Here is a 20,255-nt window from a genome sequence, read left to right as displayed (position 1 = left end):
TTTTGAGTGTGAGCTTAAAAGCCAAGAGTTTGGAGCAAGGCTTCTCCTAAATTTTTAAAAATAATTCTATCCAGCAGCTAAAAGCTGCTAAGAAACTTTAAATATGTACAGCTGTGCAGCTCTTCGTAGAGTATTTTTTACAAGGTAAAGTAAGCCAGGATTAAAATAGTGTTTATGGAAAAAAAAAAACCAAAAAGCCCACAGAGATTTATTCAAGTTAAATTTAATAAAATAATCAAACCATAGCTGTACTTGTAAGGTGACACCAGCAAGCCGTGAATATCCTGTCAGGCAGCCTTGTATAGCTTAAATCTTATCTCAATGTATGTTGTTATGTGTTTATTGTATAAAAAAAATTAAAACGTTTACGTTTATTCTACAGTGGCATCATATCAAAGACTTCTTTCAGTTTACTACTTTCCAGTAGATGTTCAATCTTACTCAAAAGCAAAATCTGCTCCCAAGTGGCCTGTAAGTTAATTTTCTTGAAAAGCTTTCTTATTTTTTCATTTCTGAATACCTTTTCCCTCCTCCAGTTATATATTCAGTAACATATATATTTATAGATGATGAGAGATGAGAGTCAAGTACCATTCTTAAGTAATAACAATGCTTTCAAGAGAACTTTAAGATAATGAAGGGGATATGAAATTACAAGAATTTTTGTTTCAAACTGTTAATCTTGACAGCTTTCTCAGTTGCATGTTCCTACGGTAATCCATCACTTCTGAAGAGTGAAATTTACATATGAGGCATCTGTACTGCTAGATATTATTGATTTAAGTTTCAGCAGCTGGATGTACATGTTGCATATGAAGAATATTTCATCTGTTATATCAGTGGAGGAAACCATCGGTGTTATAGATGTGTTGTGATGCAATATTCCATGTTTTTCAGATGATTACAATGATGATATTTAAAATACATCACAATGCTAATAAAATAGGCATTCTTAGACTGTGTGCTATGATCAAAATAGCAATTCTTCCTGGACCTGGCTATTGTAACACTTTTAAATGACATAGCTCTTGAATAATTGAACTGGTTTCTTGGCAGTTCATGTGTAAAAGTGTGCAGGCCTTTTCTTCCAATCTTCTCTTTAATAATAATAAAAATATTTTACATTAATAATTCATGGTTAGGTATCTGCCATTCTGTTATAGATGATCAGAAAATTCAGTGTTGTGATTATCGAAGTAAACAATTGAATAACATTTCTTTCCAGTTTAAATGTGTCATTTCATCATGAGGTGTTTGAGAATCAAGTTGTTATATCATGCTGGCATTCCCTGGAAGATAAAAAATGAGAGTTAGATTGTTTTAAGTCTGACTTCTTTGCTTTTGTAAAAGTAGATCCTCAGTTCACTGTCCATGACATTAATCTAATTCTTGCCTGCAGCACAACATGTTTGGTCCTATTATCCACTACACATCCATTTGGCAATTAAGATACTCCCAGTCAACTATAATTGGCAAAATTATTTCTGTTGCTGCTGTCCCCCTTATATTCATGCTTCTGTTGATCTGTAATAAATGGCTGTTGAAATTTTAATAGTCAAGTTATCAGCTTTTTCTATGCATATAGAATAATTATCACAGTTTGTAGTAAGCAAAAAAGCTAATTTTTAGGCTTGCTATTAATTTGAACTGTAACATTAACAAATAAAATATAGCTTTAAGACATTAAGAAGTTAAAAATATCAAATTTACTTTGCATGTCCATGTAATTTCATGTCATGTTTAGGGGGGGGGGTTTCAATGTTACGTAAGGTTCCGAACTGTTGCAGATTCCTGCTTTGTCAGGTGTTTCTCTGGATAACTATTTAGAATTGTATTCTAAGTAATGACAGAAATTGTTCCTCTAAGGATTTTCCAAAATGCTGCTTTTGTGTGTGTTGTCTACTTTCCTCTCTTTTGTTGTTGTTTGTTTTAATTTGGAAAAATCACTTGGGACAAATTTTGGTGAAATGTAAGATTGGCTGGTTGGAAAAATCTTGCCCTTGACCCTCAGTAGAATCACAGAATCACCTAGGTTGGAAGGGACCCTTTAGATCATCTAGTCAAACCATCAGGCTAACACTGACAAAACCCATCACTAAACCATATTGCTAAGCACTATGTCTACCTGTCCTTTAAATACTGCCAAGAATGATGACTCAACCACTTCCCTGGGCAGCCTGTTCCAATGCTTAATAACCCTTTCAGTGCAAAATAATATCTAGTATCTACTCTAAACCTCCCATGGCACAACTTGAGGCCATTTCTTCTTGTCCTATCACTTGTTACTTAGGAGAAGAGACCAACCGCCCCCTCACTACAGCCTCCTTTCAGGTAGTTGTAGAGAGCGATAAGGTCTCCCCTCAGTCTCCTTTTTTTTTGGACTAAACAATCCAAGTTCCCTCAGCCGCTCCTCATAAGACTTGTTCTCCAGACCCCTCACCAGCTTCATTGCCCTACTCTGCACATGCTCCAGCACCTCAATGTCTTTTCTGTAGTGAGAGGACCAAAACTGGGCACAGTACTCAAGGTGGGGCCTCACCAGTGCCGAGTACAGGGGGACAAACACTGTTCCTGATACATGCCAGGATGCTATTGGCCTTCTTGGCCACCTGGGCACAACTGCTGGCTCATGTTCAGCTGGCAGTCGACTAACACCTCCAGGTCCTTTCCTGGCAGGCAGCTTTCCAGTCATTCTTCCCCAAGCTTGTATCGCTGCATGGGGTTGTTGTGACCCAAGTGCAGGATCCGGCACTTGGCCTTGTTGAACCTCATACCATTGGCCTCAGCCCATCGATCCAGCCTGTCCAGATCCCTCTACAACACCTTTCTACCCTCAAGCAGGTCAATGCTCCCACCTAACTTGGTGTCATCTGCAGACTTACTGAGGGTGTAGTCAATCTCCTCATCCAGATCATTGATAAAGATGTTAAAGAGAACTGACGCAATACCAAGCCCTGGGGGACACCACTCGTAACCAGCCACCAACTGGATTTAACTCCATTCACCACCACTCTTCGGGCCCAATCCTCCAGCCAGTTTTTTACCCATTGAAGAGTACTCCCGTCGAAGCCATGGTCAGCCAGTTTCTCTAGGAGAATGCTGTGGGAAACCGTGCCAAAGGCCTTACTAAAGTCCAGGTAAACAACATCCACAACCTTTCCCTCATCCACCAGGTGGGTCACTTTGTCATAGAAGGACATCAGGTTTGTCAAGCAGGACCTGCCTTTCATGAAGCCCTGGTGACTGGGTCTGATCACCTGCTTGTCCTTCATGTGTCACATAATGGCACTCAGGATGACCTGTTCCATGACCTTTCCAGGCACCGAGGTCAGACTGACAGGCCTGTAGTTCCCCGGATCATCCTCCCCGCCCTTGATCTGTGTCATGAGAAATAAATCGGAACATATCTTGCATTAATTCCTTACTAGAATATGTTTTGGTCACTGATGGGTAGCTATCTTTGCTCTTTTCAATAACTAACTCTTATAGGCTCAGATTCACTAAATATAAAAGTATCTTCCTTCCAAAATCCTGTCATTGGACCTTGCCAGAGTTTTAAGTGCAATATCAATCAGTTAAATATGTCCCTTCATGAAAATTTCATTATGCCTAACTGGCACTCGGGGGAAGCTATTATTGGTTGGAGGTATTGGTGATGAAGCTGGCAATAGACAGCCTGTTGCTTTAGAAGATCAGAGAATATATATTTTCAAGAAGAGTTTAAAATTCACTTTAAAAAAACTAGGTGTATATTTCTGGCTTTACATAAAATATTTCAAGAAAATTCTGCTGCTCTTTACAAGTTCATAAGAGAGTTATAAAAGAGTGATTTCTCTCTTAACAAAATCGGCTTTTTGTTATTATGTTTAAAAGACAAAATAAACATTGACGCATTATTCAGTGATCTGAAAACACATTATCTTTTAGTTTAAACTGGCAATGCCAGTATCAGTACAGGCTGCAGGATGAAGGGATTGAGAGCAGCCCTGCCGAGAAGGACTTGGAGGTACTGGTGGATGAAAAGCTGGACATGAGTCAGCAATGTGTGCTTGCAGCCCAAAAAGCCAAACGTATCCTGGGCTACATCAAAAGAAGTATGGCCAGCATGTCCAGGGATGTGATTCTGCCCCTCTACTCTGCTCTGGTGAGACCCCCACCTGGAGTACTGTGTCCACCTTCGGAGTCCTCAGTACAGGAAAACCATGGATCTGTTAGAGCGGGTCCATAGAAGGGACACAAAAAATTATCAGAGGGCTGGAACTCCTCTCCTGCAAGGACAGGCTGAGAGAGTTGGGGTGTTTAACCTGGAGAAGGAAAGGCTCCAGGGAGACCTTATTGTGGACTTTCAGTACTTAAAGGGGGCTCATAAGAAAGATGGGGACAAACTTTTTAGCAGGGCCTGTTTCGATAGGACAAGGGGTACCAGTTTTAAACTAAAAGAGGGTAGATTCAGACTAGATATATGGAATAAAGATGTTACAATAAGGGTGGTGAAACAGTGGTTCAGGTTGCGCAGAGAGGTGGTAGATGCCCCATCCCTGAAAACATTCATGGTCAGATTAGAGAGGTCTCTGAGCAACCTGATCTAGTTGAAGATGTCCCTGCTCATTGCAGGGGGGTTGGACTAGATGATCTTTAAAGGTCCCTTCCAACCCAAACTATTCTATGATTATTATAGCATTTCAAGTTTTAAATTATATTCATCTTATGATACAATTAAGATGCAGAAGAAATACAGAAATATTAATACTGTAGCTCTGAAATAAACTTTGTTCTCCTGCGTCTTGAAGCAGATATTTCATTGGATAATTATTTAGATTAACTGGTGACATAATAGAGCTAGCCAGCTGTAATCATTGATAGCTTATTCTAATCACGAGTTTCTTGCAACAGGTCTTGAGAATGAAGGGCATTTAGCAGTGTGGGTTCTTATTATAAAGGCATAGATAAAAACAAAGCCAATCTAAGCATGCAGTCTGATAGACCAGTACATATAATTTATCTTGATGGGTCTGAACCTGGCATGCAAGCATCATGCAGCAAAATTGACAGAGGGATCATTTACAGTGACAATATTATAGTCTTCTTTATTGTGAAATCTCCATTAAAAAAAAGGAAAAAAATCTCATCTCATATTCAGCCAGTTTCTTGTTGTGTTCCTTTTAACTACTATATCACTCTGTAGTTCCATTGCTTTTGTTGTTGTTGTTTCCTTTTTCAAGTATTCCACTTCTACAATACACTGTACAAAAATTGTAGCTTGTTAAAAGAAAGTTACACATTAATAACATGAGGACATTATTTTAAAACACTTGAAAAACTGAAGATCTTGCCTCTACTAGGTAAATACTTGCAAATATTCTGTTTGAAAGATTTTTTAGCGTATAGTTCCCTCTTTATCACACAGCTTGAGAGTCTTCCCTAAGGAAATTCACTTCAAGTAAATTTTCAATGTGCTGCTGATATTCTTACACATGACTACACATAGGCACTTATTTTGAGAGACTGAATTCTTTCAAAAGTAGTCTAAAATGTCAGAGGGATAAACAATTACATAAAGCAACACCTTGCCCTGAGATCATGGAGTTTTGGTCATATTTTGTTTTCTGTTTATTAAAATTTTTATATCACCTAAAATATTCTCATGTTGTTATATGAATAATTTTTGTATCTGTGACAGCAAAGATGCTAGATTAAAAAAGGATTAGAGACTGCTGGAAGAACCTAAGAGACCAAAGTCTTTGATACTTGGTAATCCATTTATTATATCTTCATGTTACTAAGGCCTAATGTGTTTGATGTTAAGCTGTACTGAAACCAATTTTTGTGTCTGTATTAGATCACTACTGTAACAGATTCAGTCAACTTTGTGAGGTAACGGAGACGTGTGATAACTGATCAAATCTCTTTCTGCTTTTAAACTTCCAAGCTTCTACAAAATATTTCACCTCTACTGCTTCTATGGGCTGTTTTTGCCTTCCTAAAGGGAAGATGCCATAGTAGGTGTAAGACAATCAATCAGATGCATCCTTACTTTAGCGCCTCCCCTCCTTTTGGACCACAGAAGCTGCAGGAGAAGCTCTCAAGGCTTTCTGGAATGGAAATGTGTTGCTATGTAGGGCCACAGAGTAGCATCCCTTTTCTTCCAGGACTCCCAGGAACATCATGAGGACGGACTTTTTCAACTGAAAGGGCAAAGCTTTGGATATCTGTCTAGGGGTTTCCAGAGGAGACTGGTACTGTCAGAGGTAAGAGTTCAGTGTAAAAACCTATTCGCTATGGTCCTGTTTTACAAGTGATATTTTATCTGCAACAAACATAGCAGTAAGGGCCTGTGGAGATGTCTTTCAAGGCTTTCCAGAGAATGCAATGTTATGTAGTTACCCTCTAATGTGAGTTATTGCTGGACATAATCTCTATTTTGTTTCTTATAGGTTTTTCAGCTCTTCCTGGCTATCTGTCTACCTTCTTATTTTCAGGGGTGGGGGGGAAATATCATAAATTATTCTCTATGCTTTCTCAAATTGTTTCAAACTGCTAAGCAGCTTCTGAACAGATATCACACATACATACGTATCTACATCTCTAAAAAACAGCGTAAAAGTTATTTTGGGTAAAACAAACAAACAAAAGAAATTTTATGATCCTAATTAATAGCAACTTCTAGCAATGTATGTTCAATTCTCAGGTTTTATTCATGGATTTGTGGTTTAAGTTTCATTGAGAGTTCAAATGAATGTATATTTTTAACTTTAGTTTTAAAGGTACTTTTTTTCTTCTTTTCTAAGCAATTCCCATTGAGAGTATCTCTCAATATTCTGACAAAATATAGATAACTTAAAAATGGCCATTTCTGGGAGTGTTCTATTTCTGTAGTTTTTCCAAAAATAAAAGCAGTTGAACAAAAAGAAAAACTTTACAAATTATTTTACCTAGGGAAATTCTTAATAAACTTCTATTTTTTTCTTGAGCAACATATATATTAAGACGGTAGTTGTTTTATCAGATATGACAAGGGAAGGACTATTTGAAGTTGTCCCTAATTGGTAACTTAGATGGAAAGAAAGCCCTCTAAATTGCTTTCTCACACAGTTTGCTTCCTACCATACAATAATATCCCTAAGTTTCCATGATAAGGTCTTAAGAGAAGGCAAAAAGCAAAATCTTAAGAAAAGTGGGGAATCTGTATCTTAGATATAATATTTTTACTCATTAGTCATGCAGCATATTAGTGACAAAGATCAGAATAAAAAGTAGGTGTTACAAAGTTGGTTTGGTTTGTTTAGGATTTTCCTTGCTGTAAAGACTATTTTCCATTAAAATGTGAAGATCCAAGAAGCTACAATGTCACTTATTTACTCCTTTTTGTTAAATTAAGAAACAAGGTGAAAAAGTAAGAGAAGAATGCCAAGGTGTCCTGGGAAGAGCATGCTGTAGTCAGGAGGAAGCACCTTCATTATGGGCATCAGTAACTCTGGCATGTATGCCTTCAGCGAACATTCAATCCACAAAAAAAAAGATTTGAAACTAATATTTTTTGTTGTTGTTTGTTTGTTTTGTTTTGTTTTTTTTTTCCCCTGTTTTCATGACCCATGCTTATCTGAGATGAACAGCTTATGTAATTGCTAGGGGATAATGAGTTTCTACTGGAACTAGGCTTGGACTCATAAACCAACGTCCTTGCTGTTTGTGTTTTACACACAAGCCAAAATAAAATCAACCTTTTCTGTTAACCAAATATAGAGCTGCTGAGTACTTACAAAGCAGAGCAAGTTGTAATTAACATTATTTACCAAAATCAGGCTTATTTCAACTCATGGATTTGTTTTGAGTTGAATTATTGACATTACTTTTTGCATAGCTGTATTTGCAATTTCCTTTCTAATTAACTCCAATTTTTAAAAAGCAATCACTTATGCTAAGAGAGGAAATCTTTGCTTTTATAAAAGCCTTCTGTCAGTAGAGGTGACTTCCTGAATATAATGTATAGAGTAATTTCATTGCCTTTAATAACTGTTCTCATGGGAAATAATTTCATTGACACAGGAAATCCAAAGAAAGCGTCCTAATTGTTGAAAAAGGAAATGACAGACATACTAACCTTAGGATGCAGACATAGAATAGCAAATAGGGCACTAACCTAAGAAGCCTGGATTCTGTTCTCAGTTTGCGCACATTTTTCTCATAATCTTTTTTCACTGCTCACTTGTATAAACTTTAAGTTCCTGGGATGATGTAATGCTTATTACTTAGAGGACTGTCCACAACGTTGTCAGTGGGAACCTTTGGATACTAGCACTGTTGATTGTCTCCTTTTCCTCCTCTATGTTAATACAAGAAAAAACCCAAGTCCTAATAAGTATCTTGTGTAACTAAATGTTACTGTTTTCTACTTTAGAAAAGAATTCTTTTCTTTATTTTGGTGCATTATGTTCACCACCTGGTCATTTTGCATATATTCTAGCAAGGTATTGTACATAGAGTGTATAATTTTTTAAAATTTTCTTTCCGAGGAATATATTATGCTGATTTTCTGATTTTGGCGGTAGGAAAGCTGTGATGAAGAATTTGCTCTCATCTTTATAGATCTGCTCTCATATTTATAGATTAAGCAGTCTAATTTAAAAGCAAAGTTACTACATGAAAGCAAGGTGGTAGTGTATAATAGTGTACGAAGAGATAATTCTTTTGGAAAAATAACAAACTTAGTGATATGAGCTGCATTACAATCATTGATTGTATCACTAGTAGAATTGCTATTCAAGAGCAGACTCATTACAGTACCTCAATATCATCTCCAGTTTTGGGACCCTGATGCAAAAAAGACATCAATAAACTGGACTGAGATTAGCAGGGAGCCCCCAGAATGGTGCAAGGCTGGAGCACTTGCCGAGTGGGGAGAGGCTGAGGGCTGGTTCACCCTGGATTGGCACTGGCTTTGGAGGCACCTAACAGCAGCCCCCCAGTGACTGCCGGGAGGTTATCGAGGAGACAGAGCCAGGCTGTTCACAGCTGTGCCTAGTGGGAGGAAGAGGGACAATGGACATAAACTGCAACAAGAAATTTTTCAGCCTGGATATAAGGAAAAGCTTTTCCTCCCTGAGTACAGCACACCAGTGAGACATGCTCCCCAGAGAGCATCATTGCAGCACAAAACCTCCATCATTGGAGGTTTTGAAGACCCAGCTGGACAAAGCCCTGAGAAACTGGACTTCTGACTTCAGAAGTGGTTCTGCTTTGAGCAGGAGGTTGGACTAGAGACCTCCTGAGGTCCCTTCTTACCTGAGTTATTGTATGGCTCTAGAACATATTCCACATGTTCTCCACAACACTTATTGTTTAGCAGATAATTTTAAGCTTTGGCATCTGCTGTCTACCTCAAATTGCCCAATTTGTAGAACAGGTCTAAAATGCAATCTGTTCAACAAAAAAATTTTTAGTAAAGATCTCTTTTTCAAGGGAACAAGAAAATAAATAAAGCAAAAAAATATTAAAAACTGCAAATATCAGGATATTTTCAAATAGTCTTGAGACATAGGACCGCTGTCCTGCATTTTCTGTACTGTACTTTGACAATTACATTGCAACTTATGCTATTTTGAAAATTATTAAAATAGAAATTTCAGATTTTACATTAAAGTTATGTCACTTTTGTATGAAAGTTGTATACTGTGGGACAGAGAAAATAGCTTTCAAACAAATAATATGAAATTTTTATTTTGAACAAGTAAAGATTGTTTTACAAATACTACTTTGGTCATCTCGCAGGATAAAATCTTTTCCACATTCTTTTGCTTAGATTTTTAGATTTTTTTTTTTTTTGATGCATCCAATGATGATTCAATTTCTTTACAAAAACAACTGAGCCATAAGAACAAAATTGATCTAGATAAGCATTTAAAATTATATTATTATTCTTTATAAGTAAGATAATTTTTTGAATGCTTTGAATGAAGATTCTTTTTAGTTGTCTTACTAGCATGCAAAACATTTGGAATTGGTATAATGTCTATTTTTTTTTCAATAAGACCAGTGAAATAACTTTTTGAACTTTCTAATATGGGTAGTATCCATGAAATAAGCCAGCAAGTGTACTAAGAATTAGTTCTCTTTTTATAAAGATGATTTGGTAGAAGGTACTATGGTAAATGCAAACAGGCACCATTCATAGCTGAGCAGTTTTGGCTTGTCAGAATAAATAGAACTGGATGGAGGAAGGAATGGGAATACCCTGGACATTCAGTGGTTCATTACAGTTATTTGCAACACACAATATTTTGATGTTACAATCTTTCTGTATTGAACCAGGAATGTTTATAAAATTCCAGAATTTTATAATGTGTTTATAAGATGTGTCCAGAATACGGACATGTCTTGTTCTTCTGATGCTCTGTGAGAAGTTCAACTGTATGTAAGTCTTTTCTGCCAGAAACAGTAAGGATAATTAAGCAATGGGGTATTAAACTTTTTATGCTGCCATCTTTGTTCCCATCTAAGCTAATTGCTGCCAGTGCTGTCCAAAATGAGCAGAAAGGACTGTCCTGTATCTTCTTCCCCTTTGAAAAAATGACATGTCTTATGTCTCAGGCTCAGCTCAGTCTTCCTTTTGCACAACCATATTTAGCCCGCTACTCACTCTAGCTGTTTGCTTGTGTTTTCCAGTTGGTCAACATAATCTTTGAAGTGCATCACTAAAACTAGGTGAGGTGCTTGAAATGAGAGTTTGAAGGTCTGCCAAGAATAGAAAAGTTACTTATAACTTTAATGGAAAATGCTTCTATACGTACATACATACATACTAAATATATGTAAAAATATATATATTTATATACATATGTATCTCCAAGCATATTTTTGTTTGTGTGCAAAAGTGTGATGTTATCAGAGTCCATTCAATTAAGGAACCGTGAAATCTCTTTTATGATGCTGCTCATCTATATTTTTGATGTCTGCCTTCTGATGATGAGAAACTTAACTTTTCTGACACACTTCTTCTGGAGTATAAATGATCAGGAAGAAAACGGCCACGCTTTTTTATTTCTCACTTCTCCAGCAACAGTACTTGGAATTCATCAGAATCTGAACTCAACTGTTTCAGATGTGTTTTTATTTGTACTTTAAAAGACAGTAATTTAACCAACAAAGAGGGAACACATTTTTAGACAAATAAACAAAAAAAAAATTTTTTCCAATTTCTTTTTGGTAGGGATGGGACTCAGTCTTTGACATACATTTTTAGCCTTTTTTCAGTTTGTTGTGTTTACGTTTAGTTTTCCTTTTTGAATCTGACATCTCTGGGACCTACGTATACTTATCTCTGTAGGACTGTATATCACACTGTTTTAGTAAAATGAAAAAAAAGTATTTTATTCCCATGAAGAAAAAAGGCATATGTCCCTTCAATTTTTAATAGAATATATAGGTGTACATGTTTTAATTGAATATACAGGTATATATGAAAACTTTAATTGAATACATAGGTTTATATGTTATATTTATATATTTATATTGATTTCATATAAGGTCTTTGTTGGTTTAGCACACTAAATTATCACCTGAAGTATATAATTTTGGTTTCGATTTCAAGAAATATTCACTGCCAGTGATATTCAGTATCAAGAGTGTCGTTAGTGTCAGCCATTTCAATCTGGTATTGAATATGTGCTTTACGATTTAAAATATGAGACTTCAATGTATTAACTTTCTACCTGTAGTTGTGCTTCAGAATTTCTGTTTGATTTTATGCAAACATTGGAACGTTTCCATGACTCTATTTTTTCTGCATGCAGTAGAGTACTTTCAAGTGGTGGGGATTACATCAAATTGCCATAGCTATACTATTCACAAACGCTGTAGGAACCCCTAATCTTTCCAGGCTGCCATAAAAATGGATCCATCTGGAATTCTATATGAACACTACATGGTTCAGAGATCCTTCAAAGTCTGGTAAATTACACATTATCCTTGTGCTGAAAGAGGGTAGATTTAGATTAGATATTAGGAAGAAAACCTTCCCTGTGAGGGTGATGAGGCACTGCAACAGGTTGCCCAGAGAAGTTGTGGATGCCCCATCCCTGGAAGTGTTCAAGGCCAGGTTGGATGGGGCTTTGAACAAACTGGTGTAGTGGGAGGTGTCACTGCCCATGGCAGGGGATTGGAATCATATGGTCTTTAATTCTGTGATTAGTCAGATCTGTTTTAAGTGTATGTAGACAAAAGGAAGCTACACAAAGAAATGAGAGCTATCAAACAGAAAATCTGGAACCAGTCTCAACCTCAGGCAGGAATATTGTGTTTAGAGCATGATAATTTCATTTTTCCTATTGTTGTTCATATGGATATGTGAACAATCTATTTATACATTTATATGTCTATAAACTAATAACATATGAGTGTAGAATGCAAATATGATACATTTAGGAATTTGTATCACTAATGCTCATTATGATCAAATAAATGCTAATTGTTCAGAAGATTGTAGTAGTGTTCAGAGAAATATTTTACTTATTAAAGCATTTCTTATTTTTCTTGATATTGTGTTTCTGTAATAACTATAAATAACCAACTGATGTGACAGTAAACACAAAATACTATTGTGACAGCTTAATTTTTAATTACTTTATGCATTGTCTTCCAGTGATTTCTGTTACTAAATTTGTGACCTGCATATTCACAGGTTTGGGGTTTTTTTCCTACTGACTTCATGTTCCTGGGCCATCACTTTCATTTTTAACTAAAGTATGAAGAGTTGCAAAGATGAATCTTTCCAGGGAAAAAGAGAAGTTGAAATATTTTAGAAAAGGCTTTAAAGTTTATCCTCCTCTTGTCACTAGAGGCCTTTCGAAGATCTTTCCAGAGGAATTAAGCTATTTTAAAAAGTATTAACTGGATGAAGAATTTTAAACTTCTTCAAAATTCCAGGGGAAAGAAAAAACAAAAACCAAACAAACAAACAAAAAAGAAAAACAACAACCAAAAAAAAAAAAAAACCCACCACCATTTCCATATAGTGTTTGTAGACCAAATCTTAAAGGGTAAACAGATTTCTTTAAGAATTTGCTTTGTCATACCAGGCCCTTGTCTTTGGCCTTTTGGAGAAATTCTACATCCTCAGAATATTAATTGTTAAAATCCTACCCATAAGACACAGATGCTTTGGAGGTATTGGGTTTCCTGAGTTTAAGTTTTTATATCATAAATACCACAAATATCTTCACAGAATCACAGAATGATATGGGGTTGGAAGGGACCTCTGGAGATCATCTAGTCCAACCCCCCTGCCAAAGAACATCTTGTCACAAAGAAACTTAATTTGTATATAAGGTTATATGATTATCTGTTCCAGTCAGGGTGCTCATAGAGGTTATTGGATTCTGTTCTCTTATTCTGAAAATATTCTGAAAAAAATTCCTTTTAATTTAATTTCAAGTGTATGTGCAACTGTATGCACAGATTACTGTTTTTTTAATGACAAATAATGCCAAAAAACAAGAGAACTCTTTGTGGTCCCTGCCCCAAATCATTTTGATCATCTGGGCAAACCAGAAGCACAGTTTGTTTATCACAAATCACATTATTTTTCTGTGAATACACTTTGTATAAGGTAAGATAAATCTGTTTCTAAATATTACATTAAAATACGGAACACGTATTAATTTCGCTTTTAGTCATACCTGTGAACAAGACTTTATGACAGAAGTAGTCAAAGAAACCGACCATTTATTTGACATAAACATGTTTCAGTGAATTCATTTTTAAATTCCTATGAATGCAGTGGAAACGGCAGGCCTTTTTTTTTCTCAGTTCAGTAGTGAATTTGAACTACAAGCTCTTTCTTGGCCAATCTCCATTGTCTTACTTTGTACGTTGTTTCAGTCCCAAGCACTATTTAAAATTCTGTTTAAAAATTCCTAGTTAAAGTTTCTAGATCTTGAAGTGCCTTTAGAAAATATGATGATGACATATTTCTGGATTACACTGGATAATGTTAGTCATTGACAATGGCTGCATTGTTTTGCACTTTGATATATGATTATAAAAGCACTTCTATAAAGATTTTTTATTTCCTGTTTCACTGTTACATGTCTTAAAACAACTCTTTACTAAGGTGACTTCTCTAGGAGAACTCAGTGTTCCTACCAATGAGATTTCCTCCTTCCTAACCTAAAACCAGACATGCTCATAAAAATTTTTTTACAGTTACTGTTGGCTGCCAGCAGCCATGAAGTAATTCACAACCCTCCCTAGAAAATTATTACAATGGCTTTCTCCCTTAATTTGAAGAAGAAAGGATTATGGATAATTCTCTCTATTCTGTGTGTAACCTAAGAAAGATTATGCATTATTTTCTGTGACACTGAAGTACGTTGGGGCTTGATTCACCTACTGAGAGAGAATTGCAGACTGAAGTCCTGCTTAATTGTTCATGCTAAATAGCAAGATTTGTAATACACATATAAGATTTTCATCACACAAATATATGCAGAATCTTTAGCAGAGATTGTAAACCATCACTATCACTTATTTAAGTTCTTAAATCTTACATCTGTTTGGTGTTAGAAAACATGCCTAAGCAGCTTTTACATTGTGTGTACAACAAACTGTGTGAAGGACTTTGCCAGTATTTGTGAGAACCTGAAGTGTTTAGTGTGTACTTTACATCTTAGCACATCATTTGTCAGAGTCATTTAGAGGAGAGGTAATAATCCACACTGTTAATAATCTAATAAAAAAATTACCTAAGAGGAAGCAGAGAAAGTTAAGCTCACCTTTGAGACTAGAGACTCAAGAATTCTTAAACTCATAGGTTTACATTCTTCCATTTGTTCTCTTTAGTTATTAGCTTGTTAAACTTGTTCAAATCTTTGAAAAACTTAGATAGTTGTTTTCACTAATTATCTTATATGATTTTATTTCCTTGTTTGCTACTAATGTATAAGATAGCTATTTCATTATATTTCATTGTATAAGATAGCTTCTTCATTAAAGAAGCGATATCTAACAAAATCTGTTGGTGCATGTGTACAGTGCACAGGCTTTTAACAGGCTTAAGAATGTCTGCAAAGTCCAGCATTCCTCAGCAGCTGAATAACAAAACAACAACCTGTTTTTAACATTGCTCACCATAGATATAGGTAAAAATCAAAAAGATTTTCAAGAAAATTTTAAAAAAGGATTAGGCTGCAAGTGCAACTGGGGTGATATAGTACAACTACTCATAAATTTTGGTGTCATTTTGTAAAAGTAATAATCATCAGTGAGTTTTTCCTTGAAAAGTACCAGTTGCAGAAGAAAAATAAACCAATCTGAGAATATCTTTGTCCAAGCTAAAACTGTAATGAATTTTCTTATATAAAATAATTTCTTCTATTTTAAATTTTTTTTATATAAAAGGACTGTTACTGAACAATGGCATCAGTATTCCTTACCTTTCTATAGGTACACACACAGAATGCTTTTTGCTTTGGGACCTAAACCTCAGCTATTCTCCATGGTATTGGCTCTGTGCTTTCAAAAATAGTTTGCCTTCGTTAGGCACATATATACTCTCTTGATATTTTTCCTTACTTTGTGCTGCTCTACCCTCCTTGTTGTATTAATGGAATTTCTCACCTGTTTCCATTTCTGGGATTTTTCTTTCCATTACGCATGACAGTCTGAACTGGTTTTATTTGTGTATTTCAGTGAACATAGCTTCTACCTTGTGTTTGTAGTGATTTTTAGAGAAAATTTCCTTTCAGAATAACGTAGCTTTTATTTAAATTTCTAATTTGAGTGAAGTGGCTTTGGTGATCTATAGAGTTAAAATAGTCCATCTTTTTTTTCTTTTTAACTACTGTAAAGAAGAAGATAATTTCTTCAATTATTTAGTTTGCTTATCCCAGCACATTCCTTTTTTATTGTGTCTGCTTTCTAGATGTATAGAAACAACACATGTTTGTGCTCAGTCTTTACTGAATTAGAATTGGTTTTAAATTGTTGTAATTAGTGGTGATGTATTTATCAGTGGAACTCTATAATGGTTGTGCTTCTGCTGGTTCCTCTTATATAAACAAAAAAAACCTGGAAAAAGCAAAAAGAACTGCAATTACTTGCTACATCAGTTATTAACATCAAGAAGGCTTTCAAGTTATGTTTGGGTACTTTTTGCCAAACACCTTCAGCACAGAAACTGATTAACATGTCAAATGCCATAAGAGCTTGCACAAATGTTGCAGACTCTGTAAAGGTTCTTTGCATTACCTCATACAAATGGTTTTTATTGACAGCTGGTTAATTTATCTTATTTCAGACTGATGAATTGCTAGATGTATTAACATTACAGTTAGATCCTTGCTGCTGATATGGAGATTTAGTTGCACACTTCTCAGTGATATAGTGATATATAGAGTCTTAGGATGACTGACAATTCCAATTTTCTGTTAATTTGATTCTGGAGTGTTTAGGGAATGTCATAAGATAGGTATGACTAAGCATAATGACTCAATTTATTCTTATATACACCACTCTTTCTAAGCTGGGAAGGTTCAATTTATATTAAAGATCAGAAAAAAAGATTTTAAGAATTGTGTCTGCTTCGTGAATAATCTCTGTGTGTCATAAATTACTTTACTAAAGTACTTCTTTTTTTCTGGTAAGTAGAAACATAAGTATTCGATAGTCCTTTTGTGTGTATTTCTATTTTTGGTGTCTCCTTAAGCGCGTGTAAGCAAGCACAGGCGTACGGTTTCAAAATTCTGAGAGTTGTGGCTTGGGTAACTGTCCTTACTTATTTCTAGACCTGTTTTACTGCTGTGCATATCAAAGAATCGTATTTCAAAATAGTTTTATTTACTTCTTACAGTTACTTATTTAATTTGGCTGTTTTGTTTTATAAACATTAGCTGTATAGAGCAGGAGTGAACAACTTTTTCAAGGTGACAATGGAGATGCTTCTTTTGACACCTGTTGACATGAAACTCAGAAGCTAATAATTTGGGCCTCAGCTGAAATAAATTAAGCAATAAGTAAACAGAATTAATTATCTTACAAGAATTCTTTCTGAAATACCTACAGCTTTTAATGCATTTAGTCCATAAGCATCAATTCGTTGTCAAGCACATGTTATGATATGTATTTAAACAGCAACTGCTCTAATGCTTTTTAGCTGATGGAGACTTTCCTCCCTCCTACTCGCTGATAGCTACAGTGCAGGTACAAGATCTTCCTGTTCTGGGATGTACTTCATGCCCTGGTAAACACTTCCTCTTCAGGGTGCTACTGATGTTAGTACGTTGCCACCTCAGTGCAGCAGAGAAACAGTACGCAGAAAAAATTTACTGATGTTCTACAGTTCTGGGTGGGGGGTGGACTCCTGTGTTCCCAGGATGGGAGCTACCTTTGGAACAACATGCACGTTCTATTGACAGCACTTCTTTGGTGGTAGAAACTAACAGAGCCATAATAAATCAGATTGTTTCTGGCAATAGAAATATTATGTCAAGGAAAAAGACAGTAACATTGAATTTCTAAACCGTTTCTGTTTATCCAAGGGGAAACAGTTTTCCTTCTGCACCACTCTTAGTAATGGCCCATTTTAGTTTCATGTTTCCTGCTCTTAAAGGTCTATGTTTTGAGTAGCAGTTCTAAAGATATATATATATTTTTAATAGATGGTCTGGTGATGTTTCTACTGAAAGTGCTGCTGCTAGAAATATCTTCTCACTTACAGAAAACTGGTACACAATACCCTGATTTCATTCTAAATCTGATTTCACACTCTCCAGTTCTTATTCACTGTTTTTCTTATTAACTTTCGATAAGATAGGAACACAAACTGGAGGCACGGTATTTTCCCCAAGATTTTTCCCTCTGGATGTAATTTACTAAGTTTAATAAAAGCTAAATTTGAGAACAAATTATCGTATTCCTTTCTGTTATTGGGTCATCAGAAGTTTCTTGGAATTACGCTTTTCCCCATTGTGTGCTTCAGATGTACTTTTTCAAAATTTCTGTTGTCTCTTCATGATGCAGAGTGGGTCTGAACAGAACAGTGAAACTGTGCAAATGGATCTGAAAACTTCCTTTGAGGGATGCCGACATCAGATGGTAAGACTAAGTGTGTCCCAGTGTTGCCAAGGAACAGCATAACACCTACTTGTGCAGGAGGTTGATGCATGTTTATGGCACTTCACTGAGTGGGGAGAACTTTGCTGCTCTACACAGGATGGTGTGGGCAAACTGACACACTGTGAATTTACCCCATGTAGCAATTAAGGCAGTTCTTTGTTGTGTAGTATCGCTCTTCTCCAAAGGAATGCTCTCTCAGGAGCACATGGATCAAATGTCACCAAGCTCCTTGTACTTCTAGTTCCCATTTGCCCTGCTCATACTGACTAATTTTTCCTAAGCTTCTTCCTAGAGACAGCCTGAAAGTCTGATTGGAAAGATACTGCCTGGGGTCATGCTTTGGACTGGTGTGGCTCAAAGACCATCCTCTTCCTCATTTTCTCATCCTCAAAAGTGAGTCTAGGCCATATCAGGTACATCTTGCAAAAAGCACCTTTATGCAAAAAGTTTTGTTGAAAATACAGAGAAAAAAACCAAACATCCCTAAATATCATAAGCAGCTTACTATGTGGATAATAGTCTCTGTGTTAGTCTCACAATACCTACCTATCTATCTGTCTGTCTATCTGGCTATCTATCTTTCAAAAAAAAAAATGCTCTCTCATGCATGTCCATCTTTATCAAGACTACATTTTCTACCTTCCAATAAGAACTGGAGACTAATGAGGAGCCTCTTTGCAGTAGCTAGGTATCTTTCTATTTCACAGACTCAGGTAGTCTCAATACAGTTGGCTCAAGTACATGAAAAACAAAAGTATTTTTGGTTGGTTGGTTGGTTGGTTGGGGTTTTATTTTCGTTTTAGAGGGCACGAGTGCTGCTTTTCTAACACTTTTTTTTTTTTTTTTTATGTCTGTCAATATCTTAATGAAATATACACTTTCTTTAGGAGAATTTTTGCTCAAATGCTGCAAAAACCGTCGTAGGAGTAATTTGTTTATTTATACCAAGCACTTAATTTAATGCCATCTTCTGTATTCAAATCTGATTAAAAGACTGGTTTTATGTGTTCCTGTTTTTATTAGACAGCTATTTAAATCTTCCTTTTTTTTTCTTATTTACAGTTGTATTATACTTGCAGCATTTATTTTCCTGGTTATTAGCAGAACACGTGCTGGCAGCCAAGGACTAGTGGATTATGGGAACATGGAAGTAGAGAAAACCTTCTGAAGTCATCTTTAGCAACCAAATTGCAAATATTTTTCATAAACTGAACAATTTCCAAATTAAAAATAGGCTTTTTAGACTCACTCTTTTTGATGGAAAGCTGATACAAAAACTCCCTTGTCTGTTATTAAACCAAAGTTACCCATGTTTATTTGAGCCAATCCTGATGTCAAGCATAGTTAAGTGTTTCATACCCTCGTTACCTGTCTCCTGATCTTCTTTATAAGGAATAACCATATTTCCTTTGCTCAACTCTTAGTTTATCACCATGTGACAAATGCAGCTGTATGTGAGCAAGCCTGATGCCAGAGACCTGCACCAATTACGTCTATGAGGGGATTACTAGCCTGACCATGAAAGGTTAACACAACTCTACAGTTTTCTGTACTGCACAAGCCTACAGAAGTATCTATAAGTGTATGGCACATCTTTCTGCTAGCTGGATGTTCCCTCAGAGCGTAGTTTCAGTCATTTTCAGCTAGCAGCATCTCAGATTCCTGACTGCAATCCCGCTGCTGACTGCTTGTTCCCTGCCTTGTGTCAGCACAAGAGTTCACATGGACATTTCCTACTCTCGTGTTCGGTGGCCTCATTAACTCTACACTTCATCAAAAGAAGTGAGAGCAAGTAAGAAGTAAGAAGGGATCAGTAGGAAGCGCTTATTTGGCCTCATTGCCAGTTTATGCCAGGTTAAATTGACTGTGAAACTGAGACAGTAAGACTGAAATCAACCGAAACAGCTAAGCTGGTCTGATAGCAACCTGCTGCCATCATTTATTTATTTTTTTGTACAGCCATCCTGTTTGAGGGCACCAGAGCTTTGGGCTGCACCACTCTTCTTTTCCTGCCTCTGCAGACAGAAGCAACTGAGGTGTATATTAATTTTTTTTCATTGGGCAGTAGTGTCAGGGGTGGGTCCTAAACAAGAAGTATGTGTCTGTTGTTCTCCTTTGTTTTTCTAGATGGAAAATTAAGATTTTTA

Source organism: Numenius arquata, chromosome 4 (genome assembly GCF_964106895.1).
Source record: "Numenius arquata chromosome 4, bNumArq3.hap1.1, whole genome shotgun sequence".
Lineage (NCBI taxonomy): Eukaryota > Metazoa > Chordata > Aves > Charadriiformes > Scolopacidae > Numenius > Numenius arquata.
Note: the sequence above shows the minus strand (reverse complement) of the source record.